Source organism: Gopherus flavomarginatus, chromosome 1 (assembly GCF_025201925.1).
Source record: "Gopherus flavomarginatus isolate rGopFla2 chromosome 1, rGopFla2.mat.asm, whole genome shotgun sequence".
NCBI lineage: Eukaryota > Metazoa > Chordata > Testudines > Testudinidae > Gopherus > Gopherus flavomarginatus.
The window spans coordinates 74,985,687-75,003,129 of NC_066617.1; the positions used below are offsets into that span (position 1 = coordinate 74,985,687).

The window sequence follows — 17,443 nt, forward strand, 5'->3', positions numbered from 1 at the left end:
TCGTATCATGGCCCCCAAAGTTCCATTGAACCTTTCCACCAGGCCATTGGTTTGATGGTGGTACGGGGTGGCAACCAAGTGATTCACCCCATGAGTTTCCCACAGTTTTTCCATGGTCCCTGCCAGGAAATTAGACCCTGAATCTGTAAGGATGTCAGAGGGCCAACCTACCCTGGCAAAGATGTCTGTTAGGGCCAGGCACACAGTGTTAGCCCTGGTGTTGCCTAGAGCGACTGCTTCTGGCCATCGGGTAGCAAAGTCCACTAAAGTTAGTACGTACTGCTTTCCTCTGGGCGTCTTTTTTGGGAAAGGGCCCAGAATATCCACAGCTACTCGCTGAAATGGGACCTCAATTATGGGGAGTGGCTGGAGAGGGGCCTTGACCTGGTCTTGAGGCTTTCCCACTCTTTGGCATACCTCACAAGACCGGACATACTTGGCAACGTCCTTGCCCATCCCCTCCCAGTGGAAGGACTTCCCCAACCGGTCCTTGGTTCTGTTCACCCCAGCATGGCCACTGGGATGATCATGGGCTAAGCTTAAGAGCTTCCCCCGGTACTTAGTTGGAACCACCAACTGTTTGTGCGGCTGCCATTCTTCCCGGTGTCCACCAGAAAGAATTTCCTTGTATAAAAGTCCTTGGTCTATAACAAACCGGGATCGATTAGAAGAGCTGAGAGGCGGTGGGGTGCTCCGTGCCGCCGCCCAAGCTTTCTGAAGGCTGTCATCCGCTTCTTGCTCAGTCTGGAACTGTTCCCTTGAGGCTGGGGTCACCAGTTCTTCCTCAGACTGTGGACTTGGGCTTGGTCCCTCTGGAAGCGATGTAGGTGATGGGGTTGTTTCCGTTGCTGGTGAACCGCTCTCCGCTGGTGCACCTGAGGGTATTTCAGGCTCTGGCTGAGCCTTTTGGGTATGGCTGTCTGTCGCTTCTGCCAGTTTTGGCTCGCTGGCGCCCTCTGGCGTTGAGTTTGAAGATGTAGTTGCACTTGCTGGTGCTGGTTGTTGTTCCAGTTCCGGGCCTGGGACTGGAGATGCTGTGGCTGTTTCAGTGGTAGGCATGGAATCCGGGTCCACTACCTCTGTCTGGGTCTCTGGTAACACAGACGGGGCCTCTGTGGACGGCTCAGGAACAGGAATGGGTCTGGAAGCTTGCCTGGTTTGGCTACGTGTAACCATTCCCACTCTCTTGGCCCGCCTCACCTGGTTGGCCAAGTCTTCCCCCAGTAGCATGGGGATAGGATAATTGTCATAGACTGCAAAAGTCCACATTCCTGACCAGCCTTTGTACTGGACAGGCAGTTGAGCTGTAGGCAAGTCTACAGCTTGTGACATGAAGGGGTAAATTGTAACTTTGGCCTTTGGGTTGATGAATTTGGGGTCAACGAAGGATTGGTGGATAGCTGACACTTGTGCCCCCGTGTCTCTCCACGCAGTAACCTTCTTTCCGCCCACTCTCAAATTTTCCCTTCGCTCCAAGGGTATTTGAGAGGCATCCGGGCCTGGGATCTTTGGTGTGATGGTGGTGTAATGAATTGCACTCGCATGGTGTTCTTGGGACACTTGGCCTTGATATGTCCCAGTTCATTACACTTAAAGCATCTTCCATCTGATGGGTCACTGGGCCGAGGTGAGTTACTGGAGACTGGTGAGGTTGAAGGGTAGGGTATCTGTGGCTTTACTTGGGTGGTATGTGGGGTCTTTGGCTGTCCTCGGTTGTAGGGTTTATGGTCTGTGTGCCCCCTGGGGTAATCGTTCCCCTTGACAGTAGCTTTCTTGCTTTCTGCCAGTTCCATCCATTTGGCTCCAATCTCCCCCGCCTCAGCGATATTCTTGGGGTTTCCATCTTGTATGTACCGCGTGATGTCTTCAGGAACACCATCCAAGAACTGCTCCATTTGTATGAGGAGGTTCAGTTCTTCCAAGGTTTGAATGTTGTTTCCTGTTAGCCAGGCCTCATAGTTTTTTGCAATGTAGTAGGCGTGTTTGGGAAATGACTCCTCTGGTTTCCACTTTTGGTTTCTGAAACGCCGACGGGCATGATCTGGGGTTATCCCCATCCTGTATCTGGCCTTGGTTAGAAAAAGTTTATAGTCATTCATTTGGTGCTTAGGCATTTCAGCTGCCACCTCTGCTAAAGGTCCACTGAGCTGTGACCTCAATTCTACCATGTACTGGTCTTCGGGAATGCTGTACCCAAGACAGGCTCTTTCAAAATTTTCCAAGAAGGCCTCGGTGTCATCACCTGCCTTGTAGGTGGGAAATTTCCTGTGCTGTGGAGCAATAATGGGCGCCGGGTTGTTAGGGTTGGCTGGAGTCTGTTGCTTAGCCTTTTCTAATTCCATGGCCTGTTGGTGGGCTTCCCTTTGGAGTTCTATCTGTCTCCTGTGGGCTGCCTCTTCTTCTGCTTGCTTCCTTCTATGGGCCACCTCTTCTTCTTCTATTTTTCTTTTGTGTGCTGCCTCTTTGATTTGTTCTTCTCTTTCTTTCATCTCCATTTGTCGCCTGTGTTCAGCTTCTTTGAATTGCTCTTCGGCCTTAATTTTTGCCTTAGAAGTCATGGTTCCTGTTTTCTTGTGTTGGGGTGCCCTCCGGTGTTTATCTTCTGAACTGCAGGTTCTGTTGCCTCCTGAAGTCTGCCTAGCAACAGTGCTTTTTTCCTTTTCTCTCTCTAGCTAATGTTCAATGAAAGGAAACCAGAAAAACCACTTTATTTGCATGCCTATAAGTGCTGGTACGACTCTCAATGGGAGTGCTATTGTGTGACAAAAGACTGTTAATAGTCCTTAACGACTTCTGCTTAACATGCAAGCCACAAACTGCCAGAGAGAGCAAAAAAAAAATTTCTCTCTGGTTCCCTTTTAAAACCAAACTGTTTCTCTCTGCTAAAAAGCCCTTAGCAGAGAAAAGAAAAATATAATATTTCTACTGGCTTCTGGGTTCTGTCTATCTCCCACCAGCTGCCACTCATGTAATAACCTTAGTCCCAGATTTGGACCTTAGCGTCCAAAATATGGGGGTTAGCATGAAAACCTCCAAGCTTAGTTACCAGCTTGGACCTGGTACCTGCTGCCACCACCCAAAAAATTAGAGTGTTTTGGGGCACTCTGGTCCCTCTGAAAAACCTTCCCTGGGGACCCCAAGACCCAAATCCCTTGAGTCTCACAACAAAGGGAAATAATCCTTTTTCCCTTCCCCCCTCCAGGTGCTCCTGGATAGATACACAGACACAAGCTCTGTGAATTCAAACAGAGTGAATCTCCCTCTCTGTTCCCAATCCTGGAAACAAAAAGTACTTTCCTATTCCCCCAGAGGGAATGCAAAGTCAGGCTAGCAATCCAACACACAAATCTCCCCGATTCCTTCCTCCCACCAATTCCCTGGTGAGTACAGACTCAATTTCCCTGAAGTAAAGAAAAACTCCAACAGGTCTTAAAAGAAAGCTTTATATAAAAAGAAAGAAAAATAAGTACAAATGTTCTCTCTGTATAGATGATACAACACAGGGCAATTGCTTAAAAGAATATTGAATAAACAGCCTTATTCAAAAAGAATACAAATCAAAGCACTCCAGCACTTATATTCATGCAAATACCAAAGAAAAGAAAACCATAGAACTTACTATCTGATCTCTTTGTCCTTACACTTAGAAACAGAAGACTAGAAAGTAGAGCTACTTCTCCAAAGCTCAGAGAGGCAGGCAGACGGAAAACAAAGACACAGAGACACAATTCCCTCCACCCAAAGTTGAAAAAATCCGGTTTCCTGATTGGTCCTCTGGTCAGGTGCTTCAGGTGAAAGAGACATTAACCCTTAGCTATCTGTTTATGACAGGAGGGTGCAGCTGGACCTTGCATTCCATGCTTAAACAAAAGAGCTTGAGAGAAGGAGATTGGAGATTTAAGCTGTGCTTCTCAGAGGAAGTCCAGGAAATTAGGGAGCTCGGTGCCTAACTCTCTTGGATCTCTTCAAAAATCCCAGCCTGAAACTCAATGTCTTGATCAAATAACATTCATGTGACTCAGAGTCTGAGAGCTGAACATTCAGTGTTTGGAATGTCCAGATTTTTTATTAGCCAAAATGTGATGAAAGCTCTAATTAAACCTGGCAAAGGCTGACCAGCCAGTGAACTCAGCCAAGCTAGCCTTGTGCCTGATGGCTAAGGAAGAGAAGGATGGCACAGGCACTGTTACAGAAGACTGTGTTGATAAGATAGAATAACAAGCAAAAGACTAAAACAGTATTGAAGGAAGAGTAATAATGGGGAGAAGGGTAGCTTTCTCTCCTCCTTCCCAGGGCCGGTGCAAAGATATTTTGCGCTCTAGGTGAAACTTCCACCTTGCGCCCCTCGCCCCCACTCCTTCCCCCAGAGCATCGCTTATTGTAAACTTTCAAAAATGAATACTGCATAATGTGGAATTGTTCATTAGAATTAATACACATTTAGCTTGAAAATTTATTAATTTCATTATTTAGTCTACATATTTAATGAAAATAAATGAATAATGACAGAGTGTGGGGCTGGCTGGCTTTGGGCACAGGGGTGCAGCAGGGGTTGGCTGGCGACAGGGGAGTGTGGGGCTGGCTGGCTTCAGGCAGGGGTGTGTGGCAGGGGCTGGCTGGTGATGGGAGTGCAGGGCTGGTTGGCTTTGGGCAGTGGTGTGTGGTAGGGGTTGGCTGGAGATGGGGATGTGGGGCTGGCTGGCTGTGGGCAGGGCAGGGGATGTGGAGCTGGTTGGAGATGGGGTGCAGGGCTGGCTGGAGACGGGGTGTGGGGCTGGCTGCAGGTAGGGCAGGCTGCAGGTAGGGCTGGCTGGAGACGGGGTGTGGGGCTGGCAAAAGACTCTAAAGACTCAATGTTCTTAGTATCTGATGAGCTGCATCTATTTATTTCCTCTTAAACTTCCCAGATAAAGCTGAGAAGGCTCTATTTTTACCATGTTTCCTCTCTGTGGCTGTTCATCCAGCTCCATCTCTCTACCCACTATTGACTCCTCAGTTTGTTTCACAGGGAGGAGGATTCAGTGCCCAGTTCTACAGAGAACATTTTTTTTAAATCCATTTTTTTGAGAGACAAGAAAACCCAGACTGCCCCCAATGCCTCCTGCTTCCACTGGTCCTTCCTCTTTCTAAAACATAGCTAGTGTCACCTGCAGGACTCCACCAACCTATCAGACAGACTTAGCAGTTCCAATGCAATGAGGGAACTGGGCAATGGGACAGTCACACCAGGGATTAGCTGTAGTGAGATTGGCCTGAATATGCTAGCCTCTTTGATAAAGGATTTGTCTCTGAATCATGCTGATTTTCCTCTGTTGCCTTTTTCCCTGGATCAAAGTATTACCCAGAGCTGGTGATTTATTAGGGGAGAATTTGAGGAATCACTTGGTTGCCACCCCTTACCACCATCAAACCAATGGCCTGGTGGAGAGGGTTAGTGGAACTTTGGGGGCCATGATACGTAAATTCATAAATGAACACTCCAATGATTGGGACCTAGTGTTGCAGCAGTTGCTTTTTGCCTACAGGGCTGTACCACATCCCAGTTTAGGGTTTTCACCATTCGAACTTGTGTATGGCCACGAGGTTAAGGGGTCATTACAACTGGTGAAGCAGCAATGGGAGGGGTTTACGCCTTCTCCAGGAACTAACATTCTAGACTTTGTAAGCAACCTACAAAGCACCCTCCGACACTCTTTAGCCCTTGCTAAAGAAAACCTAAAGGATGCTCAGGAAGAGCAAAAGGCCTGGCATGATAAACATATCAGAGAGCGTTCCTTCAAAGTAGGAGACCAGGTTATGGTCTTGAAGGCGCAACAGGTCCATAAGATGGAAGCGTCATGGGAAGGGCCATTCATGGTCCAAGAGCACCTGGGAGCTGTTAACTATCTCATAGCATTTCCCACCTCAACCCTAAAGCCTAAAGTGTACCATGTTAATTCTTTCAAGCCATTTTATTCCAGAGACTTAAAGGTTTGTCAGTTTACAGCCCAGGGAGAAGATGACACTGAGTGACCTGAAGGGGTCTACTACGAAGGAAAGAGTGACGATGGCGTGGAAGAGGTGACCCTCTTCACAACCTTGGAACATCTGCAGCGGCAACAGATGAAGAAGCTGTGCACTAGCTTCACTCCATTGTTCTCAGCCACCCCAGGACGGACTGAACGGGCATACCATTCCATTGACACAGGTAATGCTCACCCAATTAGAACCCCACCCTACCGGGTGTCTCCTCATGCCCAAGCTGCTATAAAACGGAAGATCCAAAACATGCTACAGATGGGTATAATTTGCCCCTCTACCAGTGCATGGGCATCTCCAGTGGTTCTAGTACCCAAGCCAGATGGGGAAATATGCTTTTGCGTGGACTACCGTAAGCTAAATGCTGTAACTCATCCCGACAACTATCCAATGCCACGCACCGATGAGCTATTGGAGAAATTGGGACGTGCCCAGTTCATCTCTACAATAGACTTAACCAAGGGGTACTGGCAAGTACCGCTAAATGAATCCACCAAAGAAAGGTCCGCCTTCATCACCCATGCAGGGATGTATGAATTTAATGTGCTTCCTTTCAAGCTGCAAAATGCATCCGCCACCTTCCAAAGACTTGTAAATGGTCTCCTAGCAGGATTGGGCGAATATGCAGTTGCCTACCTCGATGATGTGGCCATTTTTTCTGATTCATGGCCCGAACACCCAGAACACCTGGAAAAAGTCTTTGAGTGCATTAGGCAGGCAGGACTAACTGTTAAGGCTAAAAAGTGTTAAATAGGCCAAAACAGAGTGACTTACCTTGGACACCAGGTGGGTCAAGGAACAATAAGCCCCCTACAGGCCAAGGTGGATGCTATCCAAAAGTGGCCTGTCCCAAATTCAAAAAAACAGGTCCAACCCTTCTTAGGCTTGGCTGGGTATTACAGGCAATTTGTACCACACTACAGCCAAATCGCTGCCCCACTAACAGACCTGACCAAAAAGACCCAGCCGAATGCAGTTAAGTGGACTGATGAGTGTCAGGAGGCCTTTACCCAGCTTAAGGCTACACTCATGTCTGACCCTGTGCTAAGGGCCCCAGACTTTGACAAACCATTTCTAGTACCACAGATGCATCTGAGCGTGGTGTAGGAGCAGTTTTAATGCAGGAAGGACCGGATCAAAACTTCCATCCTGTCATGTTTCTCAGCAAGAAACTGTCTGAGAGGGAAAGTCACTTGTCAGTCAGTGAAAAAGAATGCTACGCCATTGTGTATGCCCTGGAAAAGTTATGCCCATATATTTGGGGACGGTGGTTCCAGCTACAAACTGACCATGCTGCACTAAAGTGGCTTCATACTGCCAAGGGAAACCACAAAAAACTGCTTCGATGGAGTTTAGCTCTCCAAGACTTTGATTTTGAAATTCAACATATTTCAGGAGCTTCTAACAAAGTAGCTGATGCACTCTCCCGCGAAAGTTTCCCAGAATCAACTGGTTAAAAATTGTCCTTAAAATGTGAAAAGTCTTGTAGTTTTACATAATAAGTAGTATATGTAAAGGTGCATGTGTTTTATTAATCTGTTTATTCTAAAGTTCTAGGAAGAAATCACCGCCAGTGTGGTTCCACACTGTCTGAGATTTGGGGGGCGTGTCATAAACAGATGGTTAAGGGTTAATGTCTCTTTTACCTGTAAAGGGTTAAGAAGCTCAGTAAACCTGGCTGACACCTGACCAGAGGACCAATAGGGGGACAAGATACTTTCAAATCTTGGTGGAGGGAAGTCTTTGTTTGGGCTTTGTGTGTTGTTCGTTGTTCGCTCTTAGGATTGAGAGGGACAAAACGTATACCCAGGCTTTTCCAATCTTTCTGAATCAGTCTTTCATGTTTCAAAATAGTAAGTAGTCAGGCAAGGCGGACTAGTCTTATGTTTATTTTCTTAACTTGTAAATGTGTCTTTTTGCTGGAAGGATTTTTACCTCTGTTTGCTATAACTTTGAATCTCAGGCTGGGGGGTGGTGGAGTCCCTCTAGTCTATATGAATTTGAGTACCCTGTAAAGCATTTTCCATCCTGATTTTACAGAGATAATTTTTACCTTTTCTTTCTTTAATTAAAAGCTTTCTTTTTAAGAACCTGATTGATTTTTCCTTGTTTTAGAATCCAAGGGATTGAGTCTAAACTCACCAGGGATTGGTGGGGGGAAAAGGAGAGGGGGATGGTTAATTTCTCCTTGTTTTAAGACCCAAGGGGTTTGGGTCTTGGGTTCCCCAGGGAAGGTTTTGGGAGAACAGAAGTGTGCCAGACACAGACATCTGGCTGGTGGCAGCGTACCAAATTTAAGCTAGTAGTTAAGCTTAAAAGTGATCATGCAGGTCCCCACTTCTTGAATCCTAAAGTTCAAAGTGGGGAAATAACCTTGACACCTTCTCACTCTTGTTCCTCCCAGACTTGACAAAGCAGATCTAAGGCCTAGAGGACAGGGAACAGGTCCCTCTGAGGTCATAATCTCATACAGTTTCACTAGGCAAATATCAGCCCTAGGAGCAGGAAGGTGTCTGGGTCCCCTGCCCACACACTTCTCATGTTGGGCTACCCCAACCCTTATTTTGTTCTTGTCTTCTTAGCTGTTTTAAAAGTGGTATTTTATGGAGACTGTGGTTAGAGCAGGGGCAACCAGGAGGCCTGACTCAACAGTTCTACTGCTAGCTCCACCACTGAGTCACCATGTGAACTGGGAAAAGTCACTTCATCTCTGGGTCTCACTGTCCCCATCTGTGAAATGGGGACAGTAATATCCCTTGCTGCTCAGAGTGTCTGGTTATGGTTATGTGAAAAGCACATTTGTGTAAATGGGATGAAAAATGAATAGCTTCTCCAGTCCCACCCTTCTTCTCTGTGCAGAGCCTCCTCTTCCCCCTCACCCCCATCCCGTGCAGGACACAAGGTTTATCACAGGCCACAGGGGAAAATGTTGGTGGGAGGGGAGTTGTTAATATACTGACAACACCAGATCTGCCCCAGGGTGAAATCCTGATCAACTGAAATTGGTGGGACTTCGGCCATATACTTAAATGGGGGCAGGACTTCACTCTGAGACTTTAATTCAAAATACATAAGGGAAAAAGTTGTTTCCTTCTGAAACACTCAAAGAACCATCCATTCACCAAGTGCATCTGGAGGAATTTAACTTGTCTCTTCTTCTTAATTTGCTCAGTTAAATTACTGTAAAAATTTCAGCCATCTCTATTTAATTGAAGAAAAGTAATTTACTCAGACTGCTAAGGACCTGACTCTGAGTGGGGGCCTTTACCTTGACTTCAGTGGGCTTTGGATCAGGCCCTAAGAGAGGAAATCTCCTTCTTCAAGTATCCCATTAAAATCAAGTGATTTCATTTAATAACCATCAAACCAAAGCTCCCTCTTTACAAAACTCTGCCTTTGAGAGGAGAAAGAATTGTGATTCCTTTACTTCCTGATTCCAACACTTCCACCACCGCAGTTGGAGTAGTATCACGCTCAAAGTTTATCTAGTTACATTTGATGCTGGCATCTGCAAGTAGCCAATCAGCAAATTGAATCTTGAATAGGGGCCCTAAACCTGTGCTTCAAGTTGCAGTTTGATAGATACACAGAGCCTGATTCTGATCTGTCTCCCACCAATGCAAAGCAGGAGTAACTCCAGGGAGGTCCAGTGGAATTACAATAGAAAAGCAATATGAGGTTAGAATCAGACCCTCACAATACTGCGCTAGGCCCAATCTTTATTCTTACCCTAAAAATTGAGTTTTGCTGCACAAACCCTCTCCAACTATATTTTACCAAGCCCAGCAAGTTAAAGCAGTGTTTCTGAAACTCGGGCCACCGCTTGTGTAGGGAAAGCCCCTGGTAGGCCTGGCCGGTTTGTTTACCTGCCGCGTCCCCAGATCCTGCTGATCGTGGCTCCTACTGGCCACGGTTTGCTGCTCCAGACCAATGGGGGCTGCGGGAAGCGGTGGACAGTACATCCCTCGACCTGCGCCACTTCCAGCAACCCCCATTGGCCTGGAGCAGTGATCCGTGGCCAGTGGGAGCCACGATTAGCCGGATCTGTGGACAGGGCAGGTAAACAAACCAGCCCAACCCATCAGCGGAATTTCTTACACAAGCAGTGGCCCCAGTTTGAGAAACACTGAATTAAAGGAATAATGCCTCCATAATGATATATATCAGTAGCCCTTTGTAGTTGTGCCTTCTCCTCCCCTCATAAGCACTTGCCAGCTGCTTCCACACTCCTCAGAGGTCCCTCAGACACACTGTCTTCCTGATTTACTGCTCACTAGTCATTACTCCAACTGCCATGCATTCTTCCCCCTTCAGGTGACTTATGCCTGCTCAGCAGAATCATCACATCCGCATCCTGTTAGACTCTGACTTTTAGCCCTCTTCTCAGAACCACCAAATCACTCACTTATTCCTAGATAAATAAAATAGATTAGGCTACAGTGAAAGATGAAAGTAAACATCAGTAATTCGAGATTTTAAAAAAATGCAAGAAGTTTGTAACTATCCCCCAAACAACCATTTTAAACCCAGGAAATTCAGAGTTAAGGTTAAAATATCCAATGATGTTAAGGTGCCAAAATGCACCAAATCAACTTTAACTCTGTCCTATAGTGAGGCCATACAATGATTGCACAATTTCAATTAATACATAGACCCAAATTATATTAAACTGATTTTGCATCAGTGTGTTGCTGCCTTTGGAATTATTTCAATCTTAGTACCAATAATGGAATGTTTTGCAAAGTCCATCCCAGAAGTGCCTGCTTCATCTGTGGGTTAGCAGCTCCAAGAGATTCTAAGAAATCTCCTCCTCCAATCGTACCCTACTGTGCCTGATGGCCAAATCTGGGATACTGCAGTACAGTGGTGTGTCATGTTTTAGCTCCTGAATTTTCTTGCTACAAACGTCGTGTCTAGTAATTTGTATGGTTAGTAACATTCCGAGGTGCCAGGGCTACTTGCATGCATTTTGTATTGTTTGGTCTTGCACTAGCTACCCATAGTATATTGATCAAGGGCTTGCCCAGGACTGCTGGTAATTATTTATGTGTTCATGCTAAAGAAATAGTTTAAGTGATCTTGAAGCATTAAGCTGTGCATGTTGTTAGCCTGTGTCACTTCATGATCTCCCTGATGTTCCCCTTTTCCTCCTGTCCCCATAATACTCACTTGGTGTACTCGGACTTACATTAGAATGTAAGTCTTCAGGATAGGAATGGTGTCTTTGTATTCGTACGGGACAATGAGGCTCCATACCTGCCAGGGCAGGGGTGAGCAAACTACAACCTGTGGACTGGATTCAGCCCATAAGCCATTTTAAGCCTGCCTGTAAACTCCCACTGGGTAACAGGGTCTGGGGCTTTTGCCGCTCTGGTGCTCCAGCTGGGGTGATGGGTCGGGGGCCGCACCACCCGGCTCCTGGAAGCCATGGCATGGCCCTGGTCCAGGGTGCAGGGTTGCGGGCAGCACCATGCGGCTCCCAGAAGCAGCTGCATGGCCCTGCTCCGAGGGTCGGGGGCCGCTCCATGCATAGGAGTCGGAGAAGGGACATGCCACTGCTTCTGGGAGTTGCTTGAGGTAAGCATAAGCACCACTTGGATCCTGCACCCCTGAGCCTTTCTCCACGCCCCAAACCACTGTCCCAGCCCTGATCCCCCTCCCACCCTCCAAACCCCTCGATCCCAGCCTGGAGCACCCTCCTGCACCCCAAACCCCTCAACCCCAGCCCCATCCCAGAGCCCGCAACCCCAGCCGGACTCTGCACCCTTTCCCGCACCCCGCCCCAATTTTGTGAGCATTCATGGCCCGCCATAGAATTTCTATTCCCTGATGTAGCCCTCAGGCCAAAAAGTTTGCCCACCTCTGTGCTAGGGGCTCTGGAATGCCCGTACAATACAAATAATAAATCATAACAATTATTGGAATAGTTCTTAGGGAGTCTCTGGTACCTTTTTCCTTGTCAAGGGGAAGCAGTTGTCTGGAAAAGGCCTGCTCGTCTATCCCAGCTATTATCAGACGATGCTGATTTTTTTATGTCCAGCATCAAATGAGTGAATTTATGAGCTACATCGGTGCTGTCTAATGTCAGTGGCTACCAACATGCCAAATTCTGACAACTCTGCACTAGAGGGTGGAAACAACGCACATCATTACTTGATGATAGTATATCAGGTAGACAGTGAGACAACTAAATTACATCAGTGGCACCCAGAAATAAGTGCAGGTACAGGAACGGAGAACAAAAGGTTTGCTTATGGGCTAAATGTATTTAAACCCCTCTTCAGGGTGTTACAGTAAGCCAAAACCTAAAAGCTGGTGAGAAAGAGTGATCCATTTTTATATGTTTTGAAACCTGAATGCATCTGTTTCCAGCTACTGCAGATTTTGAACATGATCAGTTACCCTGTGTTGAGACTATTTATTTCTGTTCTTTGGAGACTGATCATATAATGGAAAAAGTGTCAGGAGGTATAAAGAAAAATGTCTCTCAAAATTCCCAGCAGCTGAAATTAATTTTTTTAAAAACGTATTGAATTTTAAATTATGCAGAAAACATGAGCAATGGCATATTTCTTGCAGCCCAGGGAAATAGGAGAAATAATCATATGTGTCTTCCTGCTGCTGAGATATATCCGCTATTACAGAGCTTGGAGCTTCTTGGAAAAGTTTATATCCTGATACAGCCACTGCTTATGTGGGAAGAGTTGGCAGTATGCCAAGACTGTGACATTTACATTGCTTCAGCTGTCAGTTCAGAAACTGGAAAAAGGCCTCTGGGTTTTTATCATGCATGAATTCAATTTCTCAGACAATGAGGAAAGCCAGAATTGCTCATTACTTCTGGAATATGTGTACCATATGATGGTTATGAAGTGTTAGGACAAACTGTGTGGGGAGGAGGGTCAGGAGAGTGGTGAGAGGATAAAGTTTCAATGTGACTCTGCATTGGGGCTCGGCACAATCACTCTCTTTGAACTTTCCTGAGACCAAGGACTGTGGTAGGCTAGTAGCAATTAGTGTTTCTAAAGGCCAGGAGAGAGTAGAGCTTTGTACCTCACCTGACAGTGATTTCCCTACAGCCCCCCTAGGGGGGATGTACACCCCCCTTGAATTTCCCCAACACCCCCCCAGTTTTTTTAACTAGTAACATGCCAAACCTGGTGGCTGAACTTTGCGCCTTTGTCCTCACCCACAACTATTTCACATTTGGGGACAATATATACCTTCAAGTCAGCAGCACTGCTATGGATACCCGCATTGCCCCACAGTATGCCAACATTTTTATGGCTGACTTAGAACAACGCTTCCTTAGCTGTCATCTCCTAACGCCCCTACTCTACTTGCGCTACATTGATGACATCTTCATCATCTGGACTCATGGAAAAGAAACCCTCGAGGAATTCCACCATGATTTCAACAATTTCCACCCCACCATCAACCTCAGCATAGACCAATCCACACAAGCGGTCCATTTCCTTGACGCTATTGTGCTAATAAGCAATGGTCACATAAACACCACCCTATACTGGAAACCTATTGACCGCTATTCTTACCTAGATGCCTCCAGCTTCCATCCAGGACACACCACACCATCCATTGTCTACAGCCAAGCTCTAAGATACAACCGCATTTGCTTCAATCCCTCAGACAGAAACAAGCACCTTCAAGATCTCTATCAAGCATTCTTACAACTACAATACCCACCTGCTGAAGTGAAAAAACAGATTGACAGAGCCAGAAGAGTACCCAGAAGTCACCTACTACAAGAGAGGTCCAACACAGAAAATAACAGAACGCCACTAGCCATTACCTTCATCCCCAATTAAAACCTCTCCAGCGCATTATCAAAGATCTACAGCCTATCCTGAAAGATGATCCCTCAGTCTCCCAGATCTTGGGAGACAGGCCAGTCCTTGCTTACAGACAGCGCCCAAACCTGAAGCAAATACTCACCAGCAACCACACACCACCGAACAACAACACTAACCCAGGAATCTATCCTTGCAACAAAGCCCGATGCCGACTCTGTCCACATATCTATTCCAGTGATACCATAATAGGACCCAATCACATTAGCCATGCCATCAGGGGCTCGTTCGCCTACATATCTACCAATGTGATATATGCCATCATGTGCCAGCAATGCCACTCTGCCATGTACATTGGCCAAACCAGTCAGTCTCTATGCAAAAGAATAAATGGACACAAATCTGACATCGGGAATGAATACATTAAAAAACCAGTAGGAGAACACTTCAACCTCTCTGGCCATTCAGTAACAGATTTAAAGGTGGCAATTTTGCAAAAGAAAAGCTTCAAAAACAGACTCCAAAGAGAGACTGCTGAACTTGAATTAATATGCAAACTAGATACAATCAATTTAGGCTTAAATATAGACTGAGAATAGCTGAGCCATTACACACATTGAATCTATTTCCCCATGTTAGGTATCCTCACAGCTTCTTGTCAAACTGTCTTAAATGGGCTATCTTGATTATCACTACAAAATATTTTTTTCTCCTGCTGACAATAGCACATCTTAATTAATTAGCCTCTTAGAGTTGGTTGGGCAACTCCCACTTTTTCATGTTTTTTATATATATATATATATATATATATATCTCCCCACTATAAGTTCCATTCGATGCATCCGATGAAGTGGGCCCATGAAAGCTTATGCTCAAATACATTTGTTATTCTCTAAGGTGCCACAAGGACTCCTGTTCTTTTTGTGGATACAGACTTGTCATAAACAGATAGCTAAGGGTTAATGTCTCTTTCACCTGAAGCACCTGACCAGAGGACCAATCAGGAAACCGGATTTTTTCAACTCTGGGTGGAGGGAGTTTGTGTCGGAGTCTTTTGTCTGCCTGCCTGCTTTCTCTGAGCTTTGGAGAAGTACTTTCTACTTTCTAGTCTTCTGTTTCTAAGTGTAAGGACAAAGAGATCAGATAGTAAGTTCTATGGTTTTCTTTTCTTTGGTATTTACATGAATATAAGTGCTGGAGGGCTTTGATTTGTATTCTTTTTGAATAAGGCTGTTTATTCAATATTCTTTTAAGCAATTGACCCTGTGTTGTATCATTTTAATACAGAGAGAACATTTGTACTTATTTTTCTTTTTATATAAAGCTTTCTTTTAAGACCTGTTGGAGTTTTTCTTTACTTCAGGGAAATTGAGTCTGTACTCACCAGGGAATTGGTGGGAGGAAGAAATCGGGGAGATCTGTGTGTTGAATTGCTAGCCTGATTTTGCATTCCCTCTGGGGGAATAGGAAAGTACTTTTTGTTTCCAGGACTGGGAACAGAGAGGGAGATTCACTCTGTTTGGATTCACAGAGCTTGTGTCTGTGTATCTCTCCAGGAGCACCTGGAGGGGGGAAGGGAAAAAGGATTATTTCCCTTTGTTGTGAGACTCAAGGGATTTGGGTCTTGGGATTCCCAGGGAAGGTTTTTCAGGGGGACCAGAGTGCCCCAAAACACTCTAATTTTTTGGGTGGTGGCAGCAGGTACCAGGTCCAAGCTGGTAACTAAGCTTGGAGGTTTTCATGCTAACCCCCATATTTTGGACGCTAAGGTCCAAATCTGGGACTAAGGTTATGATAAGACTAACATGGCTGCTACTCTGAAACATGACAATTTAGTGACTGTGTGGAAATTTGAATTGAAATTGAAACCTTAGTACACACTTTAAAAGCGTATACAGTGTATGATAAAATACATGTATCTGAAGGTATAATAGATTTGAAAAGTATGAACATAGACTAGCTTCCTTATACAGCTGTTGTTTTTTATGACAATGTCAGTGCATTTATTTTGGTGATGTTGGCCAAACTAATAATTTCAAATGATGATTTGCAAGCAAAGTCTAAATGAGCTCTCCCTGACAGCTAGTGATGAGGTGGAGGGAAAGGCTTCAAGACCAGATTGTATTTACATTCACACCTAATCTACCTGCGTATCCAGCAAATGGAGCTGTGCTGCCCAAGTGATAGATTTTGGCTGGGATTGGGTTACAAATCACTTGAATGCGGAGGGTGGGGGTGGGGGAGTGAAATGTTGTTGTTCTTATTGTGTAAGTGAAGGGCAGTTGAACTGTACTTAGCCCTTGCTGATTGAGGGCATCAAGAGAGAGGTGGGGACTTGTCCCTCTTCACTGTTTAAAGACAGAGCTGATTAGGCTCCATAGATAGTCTTTTGTTCTGTTTAGTGACCACTGCAGCTGAAATCACTGATAATCAGGTCTAAGTGCTTAGTCCTGCTCTGGGTACAGTGTTCCTTTGGGTACAGTGTTTCTGTGTTAAAAAACATCCCAGACTGCACTAGCAGTGAGGTTCCCCCACTGGGCACTCAGCTGAAATCACTGAGAGCCGGTGGAACCTCAAGAGACCAACTCACAGAGGTCACAGTGGTAGGTGGCAGCAGAAGGTGACTGCGCAGGGCCATTGGCAACAAAGTAGTGGAGTGAACGGTGGCACAACGAACAGCCGTGGCCAGAGCAAACAGTGAGCAGCTGGAGGAACAAGCAAGGTGCCTTCTTGCCCCCACCTGGGAGGTGTGCTCACGTGAAAGCGCCTCTGAACTCTGAGTCTCCACTGACCAAAGACAACACCCGTGAGTGGGGTGCGGTGGAGAGCAGTGAGGGACATGTTAAAGAAACATTTGTTTGTTGGACTATATTTTAGTCACTTTGCTCCAGAATGCTAGATTTGTGACTGGGAATGGAAACTTAAATAAATGTTTCCTAGTAGGCCAAGATTTTTAAAATGCATTATTTGCCAAGGTTGTTTTCTCACATTGTTGCTCTCTTGAGAGATCATTATGTTGGGGAGTTTCTGTACTAAACATTTTCATTATTATAATTATTATGTAAGAATGGTCATACTGGGTCAGACCAATGATGCATATAGCCCAGTATCCTGTCTTCCAACAGCAGTCAAGGCCAGGTGCTTTAGAGGGAATGAACAGAACAAGTAATCAAGTGATCCATCCCCTGTTGCCCATTCCCAGCTTCTGGCAAACAGGCTAGGGACACTCAGAGACGGGCTACGAGGATGATCCGAGGAATGGAAAAACTGCCTTATGAAAGGAGACTCAAAGAGCTTGGCTTGTTTAGCCTGGCCAAAAGAAGGCTGAGGGGGGATATGCTCGCCCTATATAAATATATCAAGGGGGTTAACGTTAGGGAGGGAGAGGAATTATTTAAGTTTAGTACTAATGTAGCCACGAGGACGAATGGGTATAAACTGGATATTAGGAAGTTTAGACTTGAAATTAGACGAAGGTTTCTGACCATTAGGGGAGTGAAGTTCTGGAATAGCCTTCCGAGGGAAGTAGTAGGGGCAAAAGACTTTCCTGGCTTTAAGACAAAGCTTGATAAGTATATGGAGGGGATGTTATGATAGGATCGTTAATTTGGGCAATT

The 17,443-nt window shown here is 45.6% G+C and overlaps 1 protein-coding gene across 1 annotated transcript in view; it reads right to left on the reverse strand.

Annotated features, from left to right (window-relative positions):
- Nucleotides 1-1,627: 1,627 nt before the first annotated feature.
- The window catches only part of LOC127042433 (matrix metalloproteinase-2-like), a 207,523-nt gene continuing 191,707 nt past the window's right edge, over nucleotides 1,628-17,443 (reverse strand). The window contains exon 2 of the mRNA XM_050935887.1: nucleotides 1,628-1,817. The gene's annotated coding sequence lies outside the window, so the exon portion shown is untranslated. The remainder of the gene's footprint in view (nucleotides 1,818-17,443) is intronic.